Below are 22745 nucleotides of genomic sequence, written 5' to 3' on the forward strand. Positions count from 1 at the left end.
TCACTTACGTATATATCTTATGTTATAATATTGTGTGTGTCTCTGTATGTGTGTGTTTGTGTATAGAAAGGGAGACAGAGAGAAAGAGAGAGAAAGAGAGAGAGAGAGAATATATACCTGTATGTTCGTATAAATAGCTATTCTCGCTGGAGTTGTAAAGAGCCAGCTAATCAAGCAGCTATAATCTCGGTGCTGCCTTCGGAGGCAGAGAGCTTGAATTAACTAAAAGGCGAGGGGCACGGATTAATTACCACGTCACGGCCGGCGCTCGCACCCGGTCCACAGTAAAAACTTCCTGATCTCTTCTTCTACGTGCCACGAATCGTGCTCCTTCGACTTCTTCCATTTCTAGTCACTTGTGATTCTCCTCCGAATGAAATTTCAAATATAAATCGATCACGCGAAATAATACTCTTTGAAAGATATTTTATTTGGATATTAATCGATCTAATTATTTACTATAATATTATTGAAAATGATATTTTGAAATTACAGTTATATATGTTCTAACAAACAGGTTTATATATATATATAATGTATGTATGTATGTATGTACGTATGTATGATATTGATATACACTTTTTGAGACGATTATAAAAAGCTAAAAAATTGAACACCCTTAAATATCCATCTCATCAAATTTAAAATAAAAATAACTTGGAATGACGATGATAATAAATCCCATTATTGATTCCCTTGATTTCATTCTTTCTTATCGAAATATTTTCTTTCGTGATTATCCTTCGTTATTATCAGTACCACAGCAAGTTTTCGATCGTAAAAGATATAAATAAATAAATAAATGAAAAAGAAAGAAGAAATATTCAACGATCTCGAAAACTTTATCATATTATCTCAACGTGAGAACTTATGTATTTTCAAACGTTCAAAGTGTCATAACGTAGCAGGATAGGTGTATTTCGTTTTATCTCGATAAGAAAGAGAAAGAAGAGTCCGAGCAATTAAAGATGATCGTTAAAAGTCCACGAGCTTCGCTCATTACAATTCCACAATAATTACTCTCTTAGACAGCAAATGTGACCTTCTGGAGCACGAGTCAAGTCACTTCTCTCGATTCTACCTTCTTCAACCTTCTTTTCTCTCCTTCTTTCCGGTCACCGTTTATAAGTACTTAATACTACTACTATTACTACTACTACTACTACTACTACTACTATTACTACTACTGCTACAACTATTACCGTCAACGACGATCTAAGAGATATTAAAATGATTGCGAAGGAGGGTCACAAAGAAACAGGCGTGGCATATATATCAGATAAAAACGGAGCTACGAATAAAGAGACAATGATTTGAAAAGAGAGAGTTGTCAAATGTGTGTCTTGTTCCGATCATCTTATAATAAATCATACTTTATCAATTTCCTTCTTTCTTTTTTCTTTTTCGTTTCTGAATAAAAACGATATCTGATATAATAAATTTCTCCAACGACATTGTAGTATTAATAATAATATTACAATAATACGTCTCGTTAAACGTCAGACTATAATCTTTGATATTGAAAAAAAAAAGAAAAGCGAGAGAAAGAAATATCGCGATTTACTCTTCGCTCTTGTAAAAAATAAAGATAGTAATAATAGTTTGATAAATGAAACTGATTTGAACGAAGAGTGAAATAAATTTTATAATTTGCAATGGAAGATAAATTCCTATGTACATTTAATCAGCGTATCAGTGATCGATCGAACGTATCGCATATAAGTACATACACAAGCATGCATACATTTCATCGATAGAGTATCTTTATCCTGTCGATATCGGTGAATTCGAAGCCGTCGTCCTGTTAGGACGTCGATTACCCTCGAGGTTTCACGCGTCGATTTCTTGCGTCGAGTCGAAGCACGAAGAACGAGAATACGAGACCGGCCTCCTTTCCTTCTCGTAATCCGAGGCTTCGTCCACGTGACACGAAGGAGCCACGGGAAGAAATCGACTCTCGAAGAGTAAACTAGCTGGAAGCTGCCAGTATCGGATGACAGTGCGGATCAGCAAGGCTCTCGGTGTCCAAGAAACCGAGTGAAACGAACCGAGAAGCCACAAGATCTGAAGAGCTGAAGAGCAGAAAAAGAAAGAGAAAGATAGATAACGAGAAAGAGAGAGAGAAGAAATGTCCAACCTCTATGATAGGTCGATAAAAAAAAAAAGATAGATAATAATCTGTCGATCTTTACTAATGGATCCATTTTTTCCCTTCGTTTTTTTGCTCGGAATATCACGATCTATCTAGCTATCTACTTATATACTATAATATAATTTTGTTGAGGAAAGAAAGAGAGAGAGAGAGAGTTTTAGAAAAAATATGTATCTACTTATATACTATAATATAGTTTTGTTAAGGAAAGAGAAAGATAGAGCTTCAGAAAAAATATGTATCTATCTACTTATATACTATGATATAATTTTATTAAAAGAGAAAGAGAACTTGAGAAAAAAATGGCTGCTTGAAGAAGTTACTATCGTACTATGCTCGACGTGGTCTGACCTTGGTTTTAAAAGAAAGTATCCAGAGTGGGAGAAGGATGCAAAAGGAAGGAAGGAACAGGGACAAGGAAATAAAGAAGCGAGTCACAAACCTCTGGACAATGGGATTTGGTTTCTCTTCGTATTATCTTTCCCTTTTAGTATGGCTTTTTTTTTACTCGTTTTCTTTTTTTTTTTTTATTCTTTGAGATCGTCGCTTAGAATCGAGGAACCTCTTGTTCGAAAAATTTATACGAATAATTTAAAAGTATATTCTTTTTCGAAATCTTTCTTTAGACATTTTTTTCTCAGTCTGACGAAAAGAAAACGAAAATGAAAATTAGTTTAAAAAATCTGACAAAAAGAATATCTAAGAATATCTATTTCTTATTTTCTCACCTAGGTACTTTTGATCCATCCTGTATATATATATATATATAATAAATAAAGAAAAAAAAATGGCTATAAAAAAAAGACAGATGCGTCGAGCAAAACTACACGTAAAAATCTCGATCGATCATCTTCACTTCAACCGTCTCGTTAAGATCATAATATTCTCGAATAACGTCCTACATGTTTAGAGCTACCTTACTCTACTATGATCGGCCAAGACTACGTGAGTACGACCTGAGACTCGCAAGTCATTGCTAGACTGGACTTTTATAACTCGTTCGCAGGAATCTCGTGTGTCCGTAAGGTTACGATCAAACGTCTTTCGAATCAATAAACTTTGTATCTCGACGTTCAGACTTCCCACACAATAGATCCTCGATTTTTTATCGTCTCTTCTTTTTTTTCACTCGATACTATTCCTTTCTAAACATTGATTCCTTTTTGTTGATCTCAATCGAATCATTAAATCGAACCATTCTTGTTTTCCTACGAAAAAAAAAAAAAAAAAAAAGAAGTTGAAGTATCCTCGTTTTACTTTCGTTAGAAAAAAAAAGAAAGAAATTTTTAAAATCTGAACCGATTTAAATAAAAGAAAAAAAGAAGAAGAATCTCCATTGTCATTATCATTTACATAGTGCAACAATTTTTTATCTCCATCAAGCGACTCGTTGATTGATTCAAGAATTATATTTATTCTGAAAATTGTGAATTAAGAGAAAGGAAGCTTTTTTATTACTCACAAAACGACTGAACTCGTTCAAAGAGAGAGAGAGAGAGAGAGAGAGAGAGAGAGAGAGAGAGAGAGAAATAAGAAAAATTAATTGACTTTATTTTCCGCGAGTTATATCATTTTGTAATTAATTATGCAGACAACGATTTAAAAATAACTAAAGAGCATAGGTAGCGTTCTTTTATGACGTTGATTACGCGTTGAACTCACGTCATTATCATAACTCGACACGATGAAAGATAAAAAAAAGAGAAAGAGAGAGAGAGAGAAAGAAAAAAAGAAAAGATTAAGGAAGGCATGCGTTGAGTCTTCTAACGAGCGCGTCACTCCCGTTAGAAATGTTCACCTCGAACGATTCTCTATCTCTATCTCTATCTCTATCCCCTCTCTTTCGTCTAACTCTCGACCTTCTCGCGAACAAACTTTGAATTGTTTCATACAGCGTCCATTTTATAGCGATAAACGTTCTTTTTCTCGTTTTTTTTTTCTTCTTCTTTTCCTTTTCCTCTTTGACAATTAACTAGCACTCGAGAAAATGCTTATTAGAATTCAAAGTGTACGTTCTCGCATAATGTAAGTACACAGTTCTTTGACTGGAAAATAAAATGAAATGAAATGAAAGAAAATAATAAAAAAAGAGAGAGAGAGAGAGAGAGAGAAAAGAAAAGAGAAAAGAGGAAAAAGAGGAAGAAAAATTTGAATCTTTTTATCCCGAGTATCCTGTCCTGCGTTAGCGGTATTAATACACTACGATTTTACGACTCTTGGCATTTAAAGTTCCTGTCTTCGTATTCTCTCTCCTTTGGAGAGAACGTCGTTAACAGAACGACAAGAGGAAATAATAATCCATTGAAAGAATATAACGAGATAATCTCGAGTAGAAGGATTATTTATTGATGAAGAGAGAGAAAAAAAGAAAGAGAGAGAGAGAGAGAGAAATAACAATAACAATAACAAAACAACAACAACAACAACAACAGCGATAAGAAAAAAGAAGAAAATTATCCGAAGAGAGAAAAATTGACTGGTGTAATGGAAAAATGATCGATAGCTCGAAAGTAAGATCGTAAGTGTCCTACCGCAAAAGATGATCGGAAGTTGATCGAAGTATTCTTGATCAGCATGATATCGTTCATCTTCTTGCCGAACAAGTATCTAAGACTAGCTAGAAGTTTTGCCTCGAGGCCACTGCTCGCTTCTTCAACTATATACTGCTACTCGTGGTAAACTTTAATACCGTCGTACTTATGGCTTTTTCTTTTCCTAAAGAGAGAGAGAGAGAGAGAGAGGGATCGTTGAGTTTACGAACGAAGCTGTCTTCTCCATCTCCTCTATGACCAACTTCTCTTTCTTCGTGGCCTCACATCGGCTTGGCGGAAGTAAGCTCGTCCATCTTTTTCCACGCATACTTACTCGTCTCCAAGAGTCTCTGTTTTATTACGAAGAAATGTCGAGAGAAATATTGAAGGAAAGAGAAAACATCAAGTCTCGAGATCTCCTTGTCTTTATCTCTGTCTCTGTCTTTTTCTCTCTCTTTCTTTCTCTTTAGCAACCCTCTATATACCTAACTGCTGTATAAATCATTGAATATTATGTACTCGTAAATTGATAATTACTCTTTTATTTTAATAGGAAGAAGAAAAAGAAAGAATGAAAAATATTTAATGTTCACGTAATACGACTTGTTACATAATTATTACAAAACATTGATACGTTCGATGTGTTAATATATTAATAGTTCGAATTGATAATAACTGACGTATTAGTACTTTTCTTTTTTACGAGACCGTCTTGTTAGAAAAAAAAAGGAAGATAAAATAGGATAAATAAATTTTATTTTACTATTTAAATTTATCATCTTTGGATCATACGTACGTAATATATATATATATGTTATTTTTCATAGCACGTAGATTAAAATCTTCTCATTAGTATGCTTGATTTCTTGAAGGAAGTCGTTAAAAAGGGAGATAGTTTGTCGTAGGATATGAAATGTAATTAATTTGATTTCGTGGAAAAATGAAAAGAAAGGGGGAAAGGAGGAGTTATATTAAGGGACAGGACACTCGAAAAAGAAAGAGGAGGAAGGAAGAAAAGGAAAGATAAATAAACGTATATTTTCTTGTACTTGGGTACATCTTTCCTGGGTGTTAACGACGGGAAACAATCCGCGTGCCATTCTCCACCAACCGAGACAACACAGACAGACTTCGTCGTCTTCCTTCGTGTATTTGTCGTTGATAGACGATTCCCTTCTAAAAATGGTAGAAAACTTCTGCCGCTTCTATCGTACGTACTCACGTCACACGGCGACATTGTAATAACACGAGAAAAATACTGTAAGTACCTGTTGTCAACATAAGAGTTCTCTTTCTTATCGTTTCTCATTCTTTGAAGTTTAATATTTCTCTTTTCATTCTTGAAAATGAACGCAAAGATGCATCGTCTTATTCGTTGATTAGAATTAAATAATACGATGTTATAATATTCATTTCGGTTATGTCCGTTTGGTTATTTATTAAAATCAAAGATGCGTTTTATTAGAAAGATTCCAATTAATCCCGACAAATTTATTAAAAAACATATATATATATGTATGTATGTATGTATGTATGTATGTATATGTTTTATATTTAATATATCTTACATTTAGTATACTTTATTTACTACTTTGATAATATTTTCGTTGTTAGTAATTTTCGATCGTTAAATAAAAACGTTCTGTTCTTGATATTAAAACACTGACAAATCTTATACAAATCATATTTCTTCTTTTTTCCTTTTTTATCGTACAAAAAGTATAAATGAAAAAAGAAGACAAAGACAAAGACAAAGACAAAGACAAAGAAAAAAAAAGTAAAAGAAAAACTATATCTTTTTTTCATATCGTCTGTGGGAAACTGTTCGTGGTCTCGAATTCTCGCAATAATGTCGGAATAAAGGGAAAGACGAGTCTTCGGATTCAGTCGACGGGAGCGAGAGTTCAAAGGTCGATAGGTCTTCGAAGGCGTCGACCATACTGTTCAAGTTCACCGCGAGTATTCTCTCTCGCGAGCAGAATCATTTAGGGTTATGGCTACTCCCCCGCTGTCCGACGAAGACTAATTATGTTCTGAGTTAGAGCCGCTTCGTTCAGAGTAATTAAGCATACGGTCATTTAATTTCCTATGTGGTTACAAAAAAAGAAAAAGAAGAAAAAAAAAGAAAAGAAACAAGAAAAGTAACGAAACAAAAACAAAAAGAAACAATCTCGAGTGCGAATACATGGTGGAAAATTAATTCTCTTTGTTAATCGTAACGATTTCATCAAAGCGAGATCACTCGAACATTTTTATCATCCGTTCGCCATTATTTCCAATAATATTAAAACGACAATGAGAAGAATTTTATATATTCGTTATTAGAATCGATTCTGATCGATATTATAAAAAAAATATTTCTGTATTTTACAAATCAATTTACTCGTTATTTGTCGTAATTCAACAAAGGCCAAATTGTAAAACAACAACCCCAATTAAGAGTCTAACTACAGGCCTAAAAGAAAAGGGTTTCTATAAAAAAAAATTATTTAAGAAATGAATCTTTAATCCACTTAAGAATTTTCGACTGGCTCGATAAATGAATATTTCTTAAAAAATTGTTAAATTCAATATAACCGATGCAGCTCTCTTTTATAAACGTCTAATCTCTCGTCATATTTCTCTTGACAATCCAACGATTTATCATCACTATTAGTTCTCGAGAGCATTTAAGGTAATCCTATATGTCATGGTACGTCGTTTATCGGTGGTCCAGTACAGCTCCCAGCATCCCTGCTGATCTCCTTTGAACAGTGAACCGTACCTATTTCTATTCCTGTTCCTTCTTCGTCTTCTGCTCCTCCTACTCTTCTCTTCCTTCTTCTTCTTTTCTCGTAGGTAGCTACTAGTAAGTATATAGGTAGATATGTATACGTTGTACTTCGGATTCCCGATGTAGACCGATCTACGAATAATCGTAGATAAGTCGAAGCATCCAGGTTGCTTCTACGAACAGATAATCGTTCGCACAATTGACTCGTAATTCATTTACCCACCGCTTCGTAAGCCCAAGCTTGGCTTCGTTATTCCGGTTTATCTTGCTTTTAAAAATGTCCAATGAAAAGGAAAAAAAGAAAAAACAAGGATTTCCTTTCACAATGAACATCGTAAGAGGTACATCGAGAAATAGAGAGAGAGAGAGAGAAAGAGAGAGAGGTAGAGAGGAGGATACGCAAGTTGGAATAGAGCATTTGCATAGAGAAGCGATTATATCGGTTCCGTGTCGATGTAAGGGATATCGCACATATACACGGAAGAAGTAAAGTCTCGAAGAGGACAACCAGAGTAACTGAGAAAGTATATCGAGAGATCGTAATGTCTTTTTTTTTTATTTATCTTTCTGAGAAGATCTTACTATTGATTAAAATAATCAATATTTGAAGAACGTTAAATGTGTATTAAACGAATAAGAATATATCCTTTATTACATTTCTATCTAAGAATCTTTATTTTTGTTCGTTTTCAGTTAATAAATAATATATTATCAAGTTATATAAAAACGTATATAGCTATACTTATGAAATAAAAACGTTTTATATAAAAGTGCGATAATATGAGATCTGCGTGTGATAATTAGAAAAAAAAAAAAGAGAGAGAGAAAGAGAAAAGAAAACAGAATCTACACGTAAAAAAAATGTCATAAATTAATGAATCAAATACGTTTCCAAATGAAACAAAATTTAATTCGATCCGAGAAAATTTCAAGATAATTCGAATAAGAGTAAACGAATGTGAAACGAATGAGAAGGGAGAAAAAGAGCCGTGAGCGTGCGAAAAAGAGAGAAAGAGGAACGTACAGTATAAAGATCGGTTTAATGTATACACATATATATACACACGTGTATATATATACACACACACACACATACAACTGGCTGGACAGCGAGATACATAAGTATTCGGTCCATCGTCCGGATCGAGGCAAAGAGAGTGGTAAAGTAAGGAATGTACCCGCGAGCCTTGAACCGTGAGCTTCCCAGCTTATGGTACCCCTCAAGTCCTGTTTACACCGTTGTAAAATCTCTCCTGCAGAAGAATGTCTTTTTCGGTGTGTCAAAATGACTTTTACTACCCACCTTCGACTGCCTCCTTCTCCTTTCCCATATTCGTTGAAAACAATTCTGACTTTCGGCCCTTCGGTCGTACCATCTCTCTTAATCCACGAATTTCGCGCTAATGAAGTTCAGAATCTTTTAATTAATCGAAAATCTTCCAGAATTTCTCCTTTTCTTTGCTTCCTCCCTTTTTCTCTTTCTTTTCTTCTCTCTACTTTACCTTTTTCGAACAACGAAAAAATAATAACATACGAGTTATTATTTATTTATTTATCGAGATTAAAGAGATTGGATGAAATAAATAAGTGAATGAAAATTATTTCAAAGTTGCCGTAACGATTGCTTAATTAAACAGAATGATTTTGAATATCTCTCTCTCTCTCTCTCTCTCTCTTTCTCTCTTTCTTTTTTTTTATATTTAATCGAAATAGAAACGATAAATTTGTTCGTCGACGAATTTAAAAGAAATTCTTACTAAACACCTTAACAAACAGCTGCAACTAATCCGGTTTATTCGTATATGGAAATATAAGCTCTCTCTCTCTTTTTCTCTCTTTCTCTCTTTCGATCGTATGTATGCTCGAGCCATACCCGAGCAGGTGATATCTCCTCTTGTGTTTTCTTTTACAAGGCGCGCGAGATTAATGCCAAGTATTTTTCCCTCGGCACACACTGAATAATACCGGCAAATTCTTCGCGGTATCTTGTATTTTTTCTCTCCTTGTACCCCTTTCTTCCCTTGCACCCTTCTCCCCGCTCCCAGACTCTCCCTTCACCGTCCATATCTCTCTCCTTTTCTCTCTGATTCTATCCCTTTCTCTGTTGTTTCTTTTTCTACATTTAAAACGTATACGTATAAACGCATACCAAAAGCGAACGATTTCCATGCAACAGTCTGAGAGTACAGGACTGGGATTGTACGGCTCCAAAGCAATTCGTCTTCTCAAAGAAATAAAAAAGAAGGAAGGAAAGAAAGAAAGAGGACATCTAAATACCGTGAATTCAATTCGAGTACTTCGCAGAATCCGATAGCAATAAAGCTAATAGCGGCTAAAACCTACTTGCAATCCTTTTCGTCTTTCGATCTTTCCTTTAATGTTTTTCTTTTATTTCGATCTGTTAAAAGATATATATGATTTAAATTATCTTATAATAATTCTTATAAAATACATATATATACATATAATTTAAATTACTGTAATTATATCGTTTTCAAAAATTCTATCATTTTGCAAACTTGCATTTTGTAAATGCATCTACTTGAGCATCTTATATGTTCGTCGAATTAAATTTAATTTACATACTATCTGTAAATATATATATATATATTTAACTAAAAAGTAATAACGTTCGAAACACTCTATTGCTTGGAAAAAACATTACTCAATTTCAAAGAGCGAGCTATGAAATTTATTCGAGGAGAAAGAAATCAAAATAATGATAATTTTGCATGATAAAAAAAGAATATTTGTATTGAGAAAATGGCGCGTCTGATGATCGAAGTATATAAGCCGCCATTTTATAACCATCACGAGCATCCAAACAAGAATTGTGACATTTCATACAATCTATCAAATTGAAATTAAATTACATATTACTTATAATACATATATACATATATGATACAAAAATCACAATCGTGAGGTTACTTTACTTTATTACTCAATTTCAGATAGCGAACTATCAATTTTATTCGAGAAAAAAAATAATAATAATTTTGTATGATGAAAAAAGAAGATTTGTATTCAGAAAATGGCACATTTGGTGATCGAAGTATATATAAGACGTCATTTTATAAGCTTCACACGCTTCCTTAAAGGATTTCGAGGTATCGACGGTGGAATGTTGAACGACACATTGGTCATCGAGAAAGGCACGCGTTAACGCGCGGCACGCCTATGTATGTTGCCCCTCGCTTCGAATCGACCTACGCGCTTCTCTCGAACCGAATATAGTTCGAGACGAACCAGTAGAGCCTGAATCAAGTTGGTACAGATCGCAAGTTGGTTCGAGCTTGAAATAATTGGAAAAAAAGTAGTTCCGTCATAGACCGTCTATATACCGTCTACGGCGACGATTAACGTCGGGACGCCATTTCCCGAGGCACTCTAGTCTTATCTAAATAACGCAATTTCATTCTAATGCTATCTAATCGCGACCGGTATTATCTTTGATCTCACTCCGAGAGAAAGAGACTCGGTCGGCGTATCTAATACGAGTAATTACTAATTTTTTTTTCGAATCTCCATTGTTGCTCCTATCGTTGTTACATCTACAGAGTCCGTAAAAATGATAATAATATTAATAATTCGATAATAATTTTTCCGAGAGATTATCTATTAGCTCGGTTTAAAATTAATCCGTGGTATCTGAATGTACCTTGTTTTTTAATTTTAACAAATACTCTGTGGAACTAACATTGTTATTGCTATCTTCGTATCTATCACATTTGTGAAAGAACAAAAAAATAATTATTATTATTATTATTATTATCATGATAATCATGTATGGTAATAGCATTAATAATTCAATAATAATTGTATATGCAAATGATATTTATTTTTTATTTGCTCACGCTTAAAATTAATTAGAATGCGTATTCTTTTTCAATTTAAAAAAAAAATATATATATATTCTCAATTGCATACAACGATAAGACATTATAAATTAATATACGTTAATAAATTAATAATTTTATGGAGAAAGATTCCTAACGATCGTCGGAATTCTATTTCTAACTCCGTGATTAGATCGTCGAAATTCGTTGAAACGTTACTTACGTAATCCAAATCGATTCTTGCGTGAATAATATTTCTTCGATCCTTTTTCTCTTTGATCCTTTTTTTCTTTTATTTTTATTTCGAATCGTTTAAATAAGAATCGTAATGATCGAAGGACCGAAACGACGATGGCTAAGGAAAAAGCGTATAATCGGATTAAACGGTGAAGTATCGAGATATCGGTCTCGACTCGATCAAAAGCGATTAACGTTGAGTGTTGACTCGTACTCGACATTCAATCTCGTGTGATCTCGAGTCGGATTAATTATCATAATCATAGTCTTTCCACGGAGGATTCCTTAGCATTACATAATGTTATCCAATGCTCGATAATGAAAAATAAATAATTACGAATGGATTATAACAAACGATAAGATCGAAAGTTAATAATATCAAAATGAATAATCATAGTTATTAGACAATTACGAAGATATATGCAATCGATAAAAAATAATACAAAATATATAATTCGTCATATCTATTGATGAGATGCTTCACATTTTATTCTTAATACACTCTATATAAAAGTAATTACTATTGTGTTATTGAAATCTATAGATACGTATACACAGACATATTTTACATACAGTATATGCAGAGATCTATAGATCTAACTTATTCTTCTAAACGATGTAAGCTCAACCTTACTTTGATATATTTACTACATCTCATGGATTTGACTTCGTATTACGTTTATTTCTCTGTATACATTATGCATTACATATGTATGTATGTATGTATATTTATTTCACGTTTACAAATACTATGTAAGTATCTACTTGTTATGTATAGGTACTAACTAGAGAGACATCGATTAAGCTCGTTTCAACACGATCACGAAGTACCTTGTTTCCTTTTCATAAATCACGTCCACGCTTTCCACATTTGGCTAACGCGCATAGGTTTAGGTCAACAAGGAAAGATAAGAAAGATACAGAAACAGAGAGAGAAAGAGAAGGAGAAAGAGAAAGAGAAAGAGATGGAGCATGTCAAGAGGCCTTTCAAAGAAAATCTCGTTGTCCACCCTCCAAGACTCGACATAAATTACAGCCTTATTAGATACGATACCGACGATAGATCGCACGTTCGCTTCTAACGTTCTGTACAATGATAAGATTAAAAGACGTTGTGGGCACGATAACGCGATAGAGAGTACATTGCCACTGACTGGAGAGTTCTCTCTCTCCTTCTCTTTCTTTTTCTCTTTATCTCTGTCTGTCTCTGTCTGTTTTTTTCTTTCTCCTTCTTTTCAAATCTATATATAGATACGATCTTTATCGATACCACTTGTATATATTTTCTACTTTAGACATTTGTTAGCCGTATCAATGATGTTTTTAATCATTGAGAAATAATATTAATTCTTTGATATGAATATTATCGATATATAAATATGAATATTAATATAATGGAAAATATATTAGTTATAATGGTAGTATTTCTAACAATTATATTATGTTTCTATTTTTTTTTTTTCTTTTCAAAATATTCTTGTTCGTATTTATATTTACATCTACTGTATACTGATATCTTGCAATTATTAAATATATATATATATATATATATATATATATATATATATTAAATCTAAAGGACTATATAAATGATAGTTGATGAACTCAGATCGATCCTAATCAATTTAAAAATCCTAATAAATACAAATTTGGAATAAAATCAATGATCTAATGAAATTTACTTTTACATTTCCGCGATTTACTTTCTTCAAACGAGTTCTTCCTTTACAAAAGAGGAATGTAAAGATACATGTGTACATACATATACATACATATATATATATATATATATATATATATATACATATGTATGTATAAAAGAAGCAAAAGAAGTAAAGGAGAAAGGTAAAGCGAGTTCGCACGTAGGCGTGGTAGGACTCGCAAACACGACCATAGAACGTTTACGTCGGCTTTCCGCGCTTTTGTGTTTTTTAAACGAAACGTTACATACGTAGAGCTCTGTTCGTTTGTACGTACCAGTATGGACGGTCAAGGTGATACATCTTCCGATAATTTCAACCCACTCAAGATCAAGGCGTGCCAACTCGATTCGCATGTTGACTTTCTTTCTGTGTTTTCTTTTCTTCTTTTCTTGTTCTTTTTTTCTCTAGCAACGAAAAAGAAAATATACATCGTCATTCTTCTTTTCGATTATGATTAATATTTTTAATGAATATTTTTCTTATAAACATTTTCCTATGAACACATACTATATACGGATAACGACCTCTCATAAAAATATTAACGAGTATCTTCAAATGAAAATCTTTCGTGAAATTTTTCAATAAAAATTCTCGGATGTGGAAAATATTCGATGAAAATTTTTGATGAATATATTTTATAAAAATGATCGATTTGATATCTCCGATGAAAATTATCGAAAGAAAATGAAGAAGATTTTAATCGGTTCTCATGTCAGTTTAGTTTTTGACATATAAAGGACAAGGTTCGCGATAATCGCACGATAAATGTGATACAAGAGATTTAGATTTATAGGAGAGTCTTTAAGACTAGAGTAAGCCTCGATCGAGCTGCCACGAAGCAGCTTTCGTTTATCATTCCGTCTTCTCTCTCTCTCTCTCTCTCTCTCTCTCTCTCTCTATATATATATATATATATATATATATATATATATATATATACACATATTTCTATCTCTGTACTATTCCGTTTAAAGTGCCTTTCCAAACTGACGGAAATACAAGCTACAAGACTTCTCGCGACTTGTCCGATTCTCTAATCGTATGCCGCATACGAGTTAAGAAAACAGTAAATAAAAAAGAACGAACGAACGAACGAAACGTTTTGCTTTTTCTTATTGAATTATAATTGACCTTGTAGATCGATTTTGAATTCTTATTTTAAATGCTCATTCGTATCAGAAATCAGGATTTCTTTTCAAACAATTATTCTCGTTATTTTCATTATGAACAATTAAATGAACGTTCGGATTCGTAAGAAATATATACTCATATGTAATATGCAATACATACATTTACAACGAATGAAATATCAGTTCGATCAATATCATGATCTATAGTAAGTAGTGAATACATCGTTGTTTTCGCAGCTGCCGCTCGTTAGCGGTTTTATAGACAACGGATTCACCTCGTTTCCGCGCGGACGCTCCGCTTCATCGCTGTTCGGTTCCCCATGACCGATTACGAAAACAATACCACAACGCTCTTCGATCGATAACAAGCCGATTCGAATCGTCCTGACGACCTTCAAACAAACTTCGATCGCTATAAACAAATACCACGTAACGATATATATCGTGACATTGTATAGAACGTGAATATTAAAAAAAGAAAAAACAAACAAACAGGAAAAAGAATTAACGAAAAAATAATAGCGACGAAAAATCAAAACAATCATAAAATTAAAAATTAAACAATGACAAATTTCTATAAGAAAAAAAATCATTCGTTCATTCATTCATTCATATAATGAATGATTTTAGTGTCCGATCGAGACGAGCTATTATAATATCTATGTACTACTACTAATTTCTTTTTTTACACGATTTCGAAATATGTAAATATGGTATAAAAAATTGTTTAAATTCCATTTTTAAGCTACTTTTTTTCTACTTTTACATTTTCTTTCTTTTTTCTTTTAAAGCTATCTATCGTGTAAGAATTAGATATATACACACACATACAAACACACACACGTATATGTGCTTAATTATACTAAAAGTTATTTGATGACATTTCATTATAATCAATGAGTATAATACCGTTAAAGATAGTTATTAAAAAGTAACTGGAAAGGTCGGCACGTATTACAGGCGCGAATCGTCAAGATGGTCCACCGCGTATCTCTCCGTACGCGCAACAATGCCGCGAGGAAGGATCCTCTCTTTCAAAGAGGTAGAGAGGGAGATCAACTTTCCGAGATGTTCAGGGATGTCAGGGACGGAACACAAAGTCCGTACATTGCTCTTTCTACGATCGTTCGTCTTATAACATTCGTCACATGTTTCATTTTTTATTCTTTACCTTTACTTGACTATCACTTTGAAGGCCGTATCAATTTCAATGGATCACGAAGCACTGTATAATCGAAAAATAGATCATTCTCGATCTCTAACTTTACGAGTATCTATTGTAAATCTAATGTACGATTATTCGAATAGAAAAAAAAATTTCTGATCTCGACATTTTTATTTTCTTCTTTTATTTTTATTTATTTATTTTTATTTTTTTTTTTTTTGCAAGATCTTCATCGTCGCGACAAAAAATATAGATAAGTGTTTCGAAGGAAAATTTCGTATCGTTCGTCGACAGTTCGGTAGATCGTTTTCTTTTGCTTCAGGACATAGTATCTTTGCAATTATTATAAAAAATAACATTTCTATTGCGCTTTGTCGTACGTGATATATTTCCTAGATATAAATCCTACTTGAAAATATAATTACTATCAAATCTTAACATTAACGAAGGATGATTTAATGTATTAGATTTGTATGAAATCAATTAAAAAAAAAAATCGTCCCTTTTATAAAAAAAAAAAAAAGAAGAAGAAAAAGAAAGAAAAAAAGAAAAAAGATACCACAATTTCAGAACTTTGAAAACTTTCAAAAACTATCGTCATTTCTAATGATATCGCTAATCCATAATTATCTATTTACAAGTTACATAGATATGTACGTATATATGTATCTGAGAAAAACAAGGAAGGAAAGAAAGAGAGAAAGAGAGAGAGAAAGAAGGAGAGAGAGAGAGAGAGGGGGAAAGAGAGAGAGAGAAAGAGAGAGAGAGAGAGAAAGAGAAACAGAATGATAGAGAGGGGCGAAGGGGAGGGGGAAGAAAAAGATAAAAAAAGATAAGAAAAAGAAGAAACGATCGATCGATTCGCGCCTCGTCCGCCCCTGTGTCCGCTACATTGTGGTTTATTCCGCGTCCGTTCTCGTGGCAGACCGCAGTCGGTACTTACAGAAAGTGTACAGTACGTGCAACAAAGGAAAAAGGTGGACGGACGGTAGAAGGAAGACGAGCGAGAGCGAGTTGGTCGAGTTGGTCTTTTCGCAATGGCTGCCTGTTAGAAAGAAAAAGATACATACATACATATATATATATATATATATATATATATATATATATAAAGACAGAGAGAGAAAGAAAAATTGAAAAAGAGAAAGAGAGACAGAGATTGAAAAAGAGCATCAGAAAGAAAAAGAGAAAGGGAGAAAGAGAGAGAGAGAGAGAGAGATTGAAAAAGAGAATGAGAAACAGAGAAAGAGAGAAAGAGAGAGACTGGTGAACCACCAAGAGTGGAACCACAGCGAGACACTGGTCGATGAACCATGGCACACGCGACAAACCCGCTCGAGGTTGCTCGCCTGTGTGACGCGTGCGTGCTTGCTTGCGTGTTTGCTTGCGTGCGTGCATGCGTGCATGCGTGGATTTGTCCATGTGTGTCGTGCATGCATGCGTGCGTTCGTGCGTTCGTGCGTACGCGAGGACGGCCCTCGGCTGTTATTACGCGTGCGTCGGCTACGTGTCGCGCTGATAGATCAATTATTATCGTAATACGAACGATAAGCACGTCGATAGGCTCGTTCTTTCTCGCGCGTTATGAACTTTTGCAAATAGTAGTTTTATTTATATGGTTGTAAAATATCATCCTGAAAGTATTTTTAAGATGATTCATTAGCTATTTGGTTATTCTTTGATTCTCTTCTTTTTCTCCATTTTTCCCTTCTTTTTTTTTGGATATATATTTTTTGCGCAGAGAGAATGTAATAAAAATAGCGGAAAATCTTTTTTTTTTTTTTTCTTAACATATGTTGTTAGTTATCGTTAATTTATTTGTTATATAGATATATATACGCGCGCACACACACACACACGTGGAATGCACATTTCTTTTTCTATTTGTACTATCAGAGTGTACAACTTTCTATTTTTCTTGCTTTTTCTTTTCTTTTTTACGAAAAATGATTACGAATTATCATCGATCTGTTCTGACACTTTTTGCAGTCCGTTCTATAAAAACATGAAAACCTCGTAATACCTATATACCGACATTCCTATAATTCAAACCCTCATTCCGATGAGAGAGATAGTCCAAGAGGTTGTCAATATTTGAAATGTTGTAATACGACTATCGTAAAGCGTGTCCTTCATCATTCATGATTATTCAAGATCAATCAAGACGAATAAATCGCAGGACGTTTCTCGATTGCCAAACTATCGATATCCCTTTAATTTGCATAAGTTCGCGAGCGATTAAGGAACCTACGTAAGAAAACTTAGGTAACATCATTCTGTACTCCTTATTTCTTTACTGAACATAACGAAGAAAGATGGATGAATGCATAGAAAATGAGAAAGAGAGAGAAAGAAAAGAGTGCACCTCCGGTGTACCTAATCGCCATCCAATAAACACGTGAGCGAAGTGGTGATAAGAACGTAATTGCCTACAAATGATCTCACGAGTCAAACGATATCCTCCCGCTCGCTTCCGCCCCCAGTTACCCTCCCCTTACCACCCCCAACGAGAAACTCGCGCTTGCGCTTCGTCGTTCTCGCTTTAACGATTTCTTCGGGATATTTCTACAGACTGTCTCTCTTTCTCTCTCTCTCTCTCTCTGGCTCTCTCGTTTTCTCTCTCGTCGGGGCATCCGGCTTGAGAGCCTCTTCAAGAGATCGAAAGATACTGGATAGTCGTGGAAGAGAGAAAGAGGAGGTAAAATACCTACGGCAAATCGTCGATTACTTCGCTTCAGCTTCTTGTTTTTATTTTTCTTCTTGTTCTTCTTCTACTTCTTGTTCTTGTTCTTGTTCTTCTTCTTCTTGTTTCTCCACCTCTTTCTCCTTCTTTAAGATTTTCTTCTCCTCTCTCCTTCGCGATAAAGAGAAAACGTCGTCCAAAAAAGAAAGGGAAAGAAAGAGATAATGAAATTCTTTTTAAATGATATAAAAATAAGAAGAGAAAAGGATTGCATAAAAATCGATTAAACGAGATACCGATCGATATATAAAGTAATGGATCCTTCTTCTCAAATTGAAAATATCTTTTTACTTTTCAATATTTCGATAATGTTACTTTGATATACGAAAAATACGTATCTTCTTCGTTGAACTGTCCTGTCATATAAACATGATTGGTTAAGAAGAATAAGGAATCCGTCTCTCCCCTAAGTCTGCGAATACTTACTTCGGTGAAGAAAGAGAAGAAGCTTGTTTTTCTCTTTCTATATCTACCTTTCTCTTTCTTTTTCTTTTTCTCTCTTTCTTTCACTGTTACCCTTTCTCTTTCTCTTTCTCTTTCTCTCTTCCACGAAGATACGATCACGAGAGAGTGGTAAGAACGGAGGAACACAACGATTTCTCGACGATGGTTGGACCCTTTCAGGGTCGTCCTTAAGATGGGCAAAAGGTCCATAGAGAAAAGAAAAAGAGAAAGAAGTTACGGAGTCAGAAAGACAAAGAAAAAGACGAAGAGAAAAGGGATATGTTAAAAGAAAGTGAAATAAAGAAAAAGAGAGAGAGAGAGAGAGAGAGAGAGAGAGAGATAGTTAATTACAAAAATGAATATATTATATTATTTATATACGGAAAGACTGTGAAAGTATTAAAACAGTTTGATAATAACAATCGTTAGACATTACTTTGACTAAATTATTACACTATTATCAAGATATATAATAACTTTGTAGTTTCAATTCGATTAAAAAATTATATCATACAATTACATAATATATTGATATAATAATAACTTTGTCGCAGATTTTCATTTGTCAGAAAGATTCTTGATAATAATTTGATCGAGAAGACGAAAGACTTATAAAACAAAAATTGATTATCGTCGAACGGTAGAGAATAATGTGTAAGTATAAAAAAGGAAAGCTTGTACATAGGTACACATATATCTGATTAATATTTTTCGTGTAAACTTGTATAGTCGTAGAAGAAAGAATAGGTTAAATTAGAGATAAAGAGGAGAGGTTAGGGTGAATCAAAAAATAAAAATGATACAGTAATACGCGAGGATCGTATCGACGTCACCGCATGAAACCGATACGTGGGCCGAGCTTTCTCGCCGCGGGACACCAGCGGCAAATTGCACCCGTAAAGAGAATAAAGCGACCAGTTGGAATACCGAAGGTGGTATATACCGGTCCATGTTGCTGCTTGCTGGTTGCTGCTGCTGCTGCTGCTGTTCCCGTCCTTTTATCCCACTCCCACTCTGTATCTCTCTATCTCTATCTTCCTCTCTCTTTCTTTCCGTCTTTCTCTTTCTGTCTTCTTCTTCTTCTTCTTCGTTTTACTTTCTGAACTGGTCTCTCTCTCTTCGTGGCCGAGTAAGGCCGCGTATTCCAAGTCCGTTAATGACGTCGAGTATGCATGCGAGATGAGAAAGACGGTCTCGATCTTGGTCAAGGATCCCAAAACCTCCTCTTCACTGGACTTGTACTTTCTCGCGACATCGAACCAACTCTCTTGTGTTAATCTATTCAAAAAGTTACAGAGAGAAAAAGAGAGAGATATTAATCCGATCGTTGAGAATTATTCAGAATTATATATTTATTTTCGTTTCAACAAGAGATTCCTTTATATATATAAATATATTCTCTCTAATGTATTTATCAGTCATATAGATTCTATTAATTATAAAAATGATAAAAATTGTATTGATAGTGTAGATATCTGCATAGTATATCTAGTCTTTCCATATATGTATATATAAATTTATAAAATCTTTGATATTTCTAATCTAATATTAGCAGAGTAGAATAGTTGTTTTGTATCGGTGTGTTAGATAAAAGATTGACTTCCTGGTATTTCTGATTACTCAAGAAAGAGTCCGGTCTTTCGAAGGATCCGTAATTTGTAAGAGTTAAGTAGTACCCAGAGTAAATGGATTCGGTATCGATAATATCTTTTCGAATGGCTAACGAAGCAAATGTCTTAGCAAGTAGAGAGAAGGGCGTATCTCTTAGCGAGAGTTACGTTGACTTCTCTCTATCCTTTCTATTCTTTCTATCTTTCTTTCTTTCTTTTTTTTATTTCCTTCCTTGGGTCGATCGAATCGACCGAGAACAGAACGATAGTACGCGCCCCGAGAGAGGGTTGGCTGATCTAAATTGAATAGACGTTTCGTGATGTAGTGCAAGACGTTACCTACCAGCACGGGAGCCGCCCACGATAAGGGCCGTTCGCATTTCCAAGAGAAAGAAAGATAGAGAAAGAAAGAGAGAGAGAAAGAGTCTTTCAGTATTCACGTCTCCATTAGACTTTCTTAGCTGAGGGAGAAGAAGGAAGATGGCGATCGTGACGAGTGCCAGGAGATATATCGGACTCGATGAAAACTCCACGAACGATCTCTTCGAAGGATTGGATTCTAGATGGACGTCTAAAAGGAACTCGAATCCTTGATTCTATCTTTCAACGAAGCACAACCGTCCCTCGATTTACGCGGATTATCCCTTCTAAACGCGGTTTCTTTTCTTTTTTTTTTTTCTTCTACCCCAAAAAAGAGCACGTAAAAAGATCGGTACGAGAAAAAAGAAAAGTAAAACAGAGAGAAAAGATTTAGAAAAAAAAATTAGAGAAAGAGTTTCCAATAGAAATCTGATAAAAAAAAAAGAAATAATATATTTTATTCATTGTCGATCTCTGAATTGGAATTTAATACCGTCGAAACTCACTTTTTTCATTGACGCGTCATATGTTCGTTATCACGAAGTAATAAGATAATAAAGTTACGATGCAATTGATCATATCGTGTCATTCTTTCTCTACAGTCTTTGATTCGATACTTTGTTGCATTGGTTTCAACTTTTTCTACCGATCACGGCGCAACGAGTCAATTTTCTGAAGTATTGGTTCTTAGTATTTTGCTGAGTTAAAGTATTATTTCTTACAAAGAATAATTATTAATAACGAGAGAAGAAAAAAATAATGACCGCGTAAACAGGGAGATTAATTACTCCTTCATGAAAGAAACAAAAAAAAAATTGCTCAAAAAAATCGTGGAACAGGTATAGTTAAAACTATACCGATTTGGTGTTACTGATAAAAAAAAAAAAAAAAAAAAAAAGAAAATTAAAGAACAAGGACGTACAAGTATCAAGGATATTCCAATAGGTATATCAGAAAATTATATAAATTATGAAATATTAATAAAAAAGAAGAGGAAAGAAGAAAGAAGAAAACAAAGGAGAAAGGAAACTTTCCAAGTAACTTTCTTTGTCTCATACTACTGTTACTAGAGAATGACTGTCAATACCTCGGATATATTTTTCTTTGGGTAGGCAATAAAAGAGAAGAAGAAGAAAATCTTTACAAGTGACTTGTGCTCGATTACGACGTTGTTTTATTCAAAGACACCGCTTGATAAATGACTAGGAAGATGAGAGAAGTCGATGTAAGGATGATAACGGTCACGGACGTCATTAGGAACGTCGACGTACATTGGTGTCGAGTCTCGAATAAGCTCGAACGATCGACACTAGCAATCGAAGTAATTTCTAATTACGAAGAATCTTCTTATTACATGAATCACCATACACATATACGCAAACATATAATATAAGAAAAAATAGCGTGTAATGTCGTAATCCTTAAAATAACATCGAACGATACGTGTTAGATCCTTTAGATTTGCGTTAGCCACGCAAAGAGAAGCTCAGCTTCTCGACGTTGGTCCTTTGCCTTGGGAAGAATCATCGTTAACCCCAGGGTGACACGTACGACCAGCAGCACGAGTCGTTTTCACCTGCAACCGGTTCGTAGGTACGCGACTACGACGCTGTTTTACGAAGGAGACACTACGTGATAAATTACCGTCTGAATGGACGACCATGATGTACGCTGATAACGTCCGCGGACATGATTAAACTCAGCCACTCCATTGAAAGTAAGAATGGGAGAAACAGAGAGAGAAAGAGAAAGAGAAAGAGAGAGAAAAATGGAGAGAAAGAGAGAGTAAGGCTCGACCATTGGTAACAACGGACTCGTAAACGAAACTCTTGATTTTAGTACGGTGTAACCGTGGCAGTATTTTACGACGAAGGTTGGTATCCTTCACCGTAGGAGTGGAAGGATCTATTATTTGCATAAATCTGTTGATGCTTTTAGCACTTCAAGAGAGTTACTTCAACCAGGAAGTTCATACTCCTCTTTATCTCTCTTTCTCTTTTTTTTTTTCTTTCTCTTTTGTCGTATTATACCGCCGATAAAAGTTAAAAGTTTTCTTCT

General features: G+C 34.2%; 1 protein-coding gene across 6 annotated transcripts in view; it reads left to right on the forward strand.

The window, feature by feature from the left end:
- LOC127066386 (ankyrin repeat domain-containing protein 6) overlaps positions 1-22745 on the forward strand; it is a 115905-nt gene that overhangs the window by 88399 nt on the left and 4761 nt on the right. The gene's annotated exons all lie outside the window — the stretch shown is intronic.

This window comes from Vespula vulgaris, chromosome 1, assembly GCF_905475345.1.
Source record: "Vespula vulgaris chromosome 1, iyVesVulg1.1, whole genome shotgun sequence".
In the NCBI taxonomy this organism is placed as follows: Eukaryota; Metazoa; Arthropoda; class Insecta; order Hymenoptera; family Vespidae; genus Vespula; species Vespula vulgaris.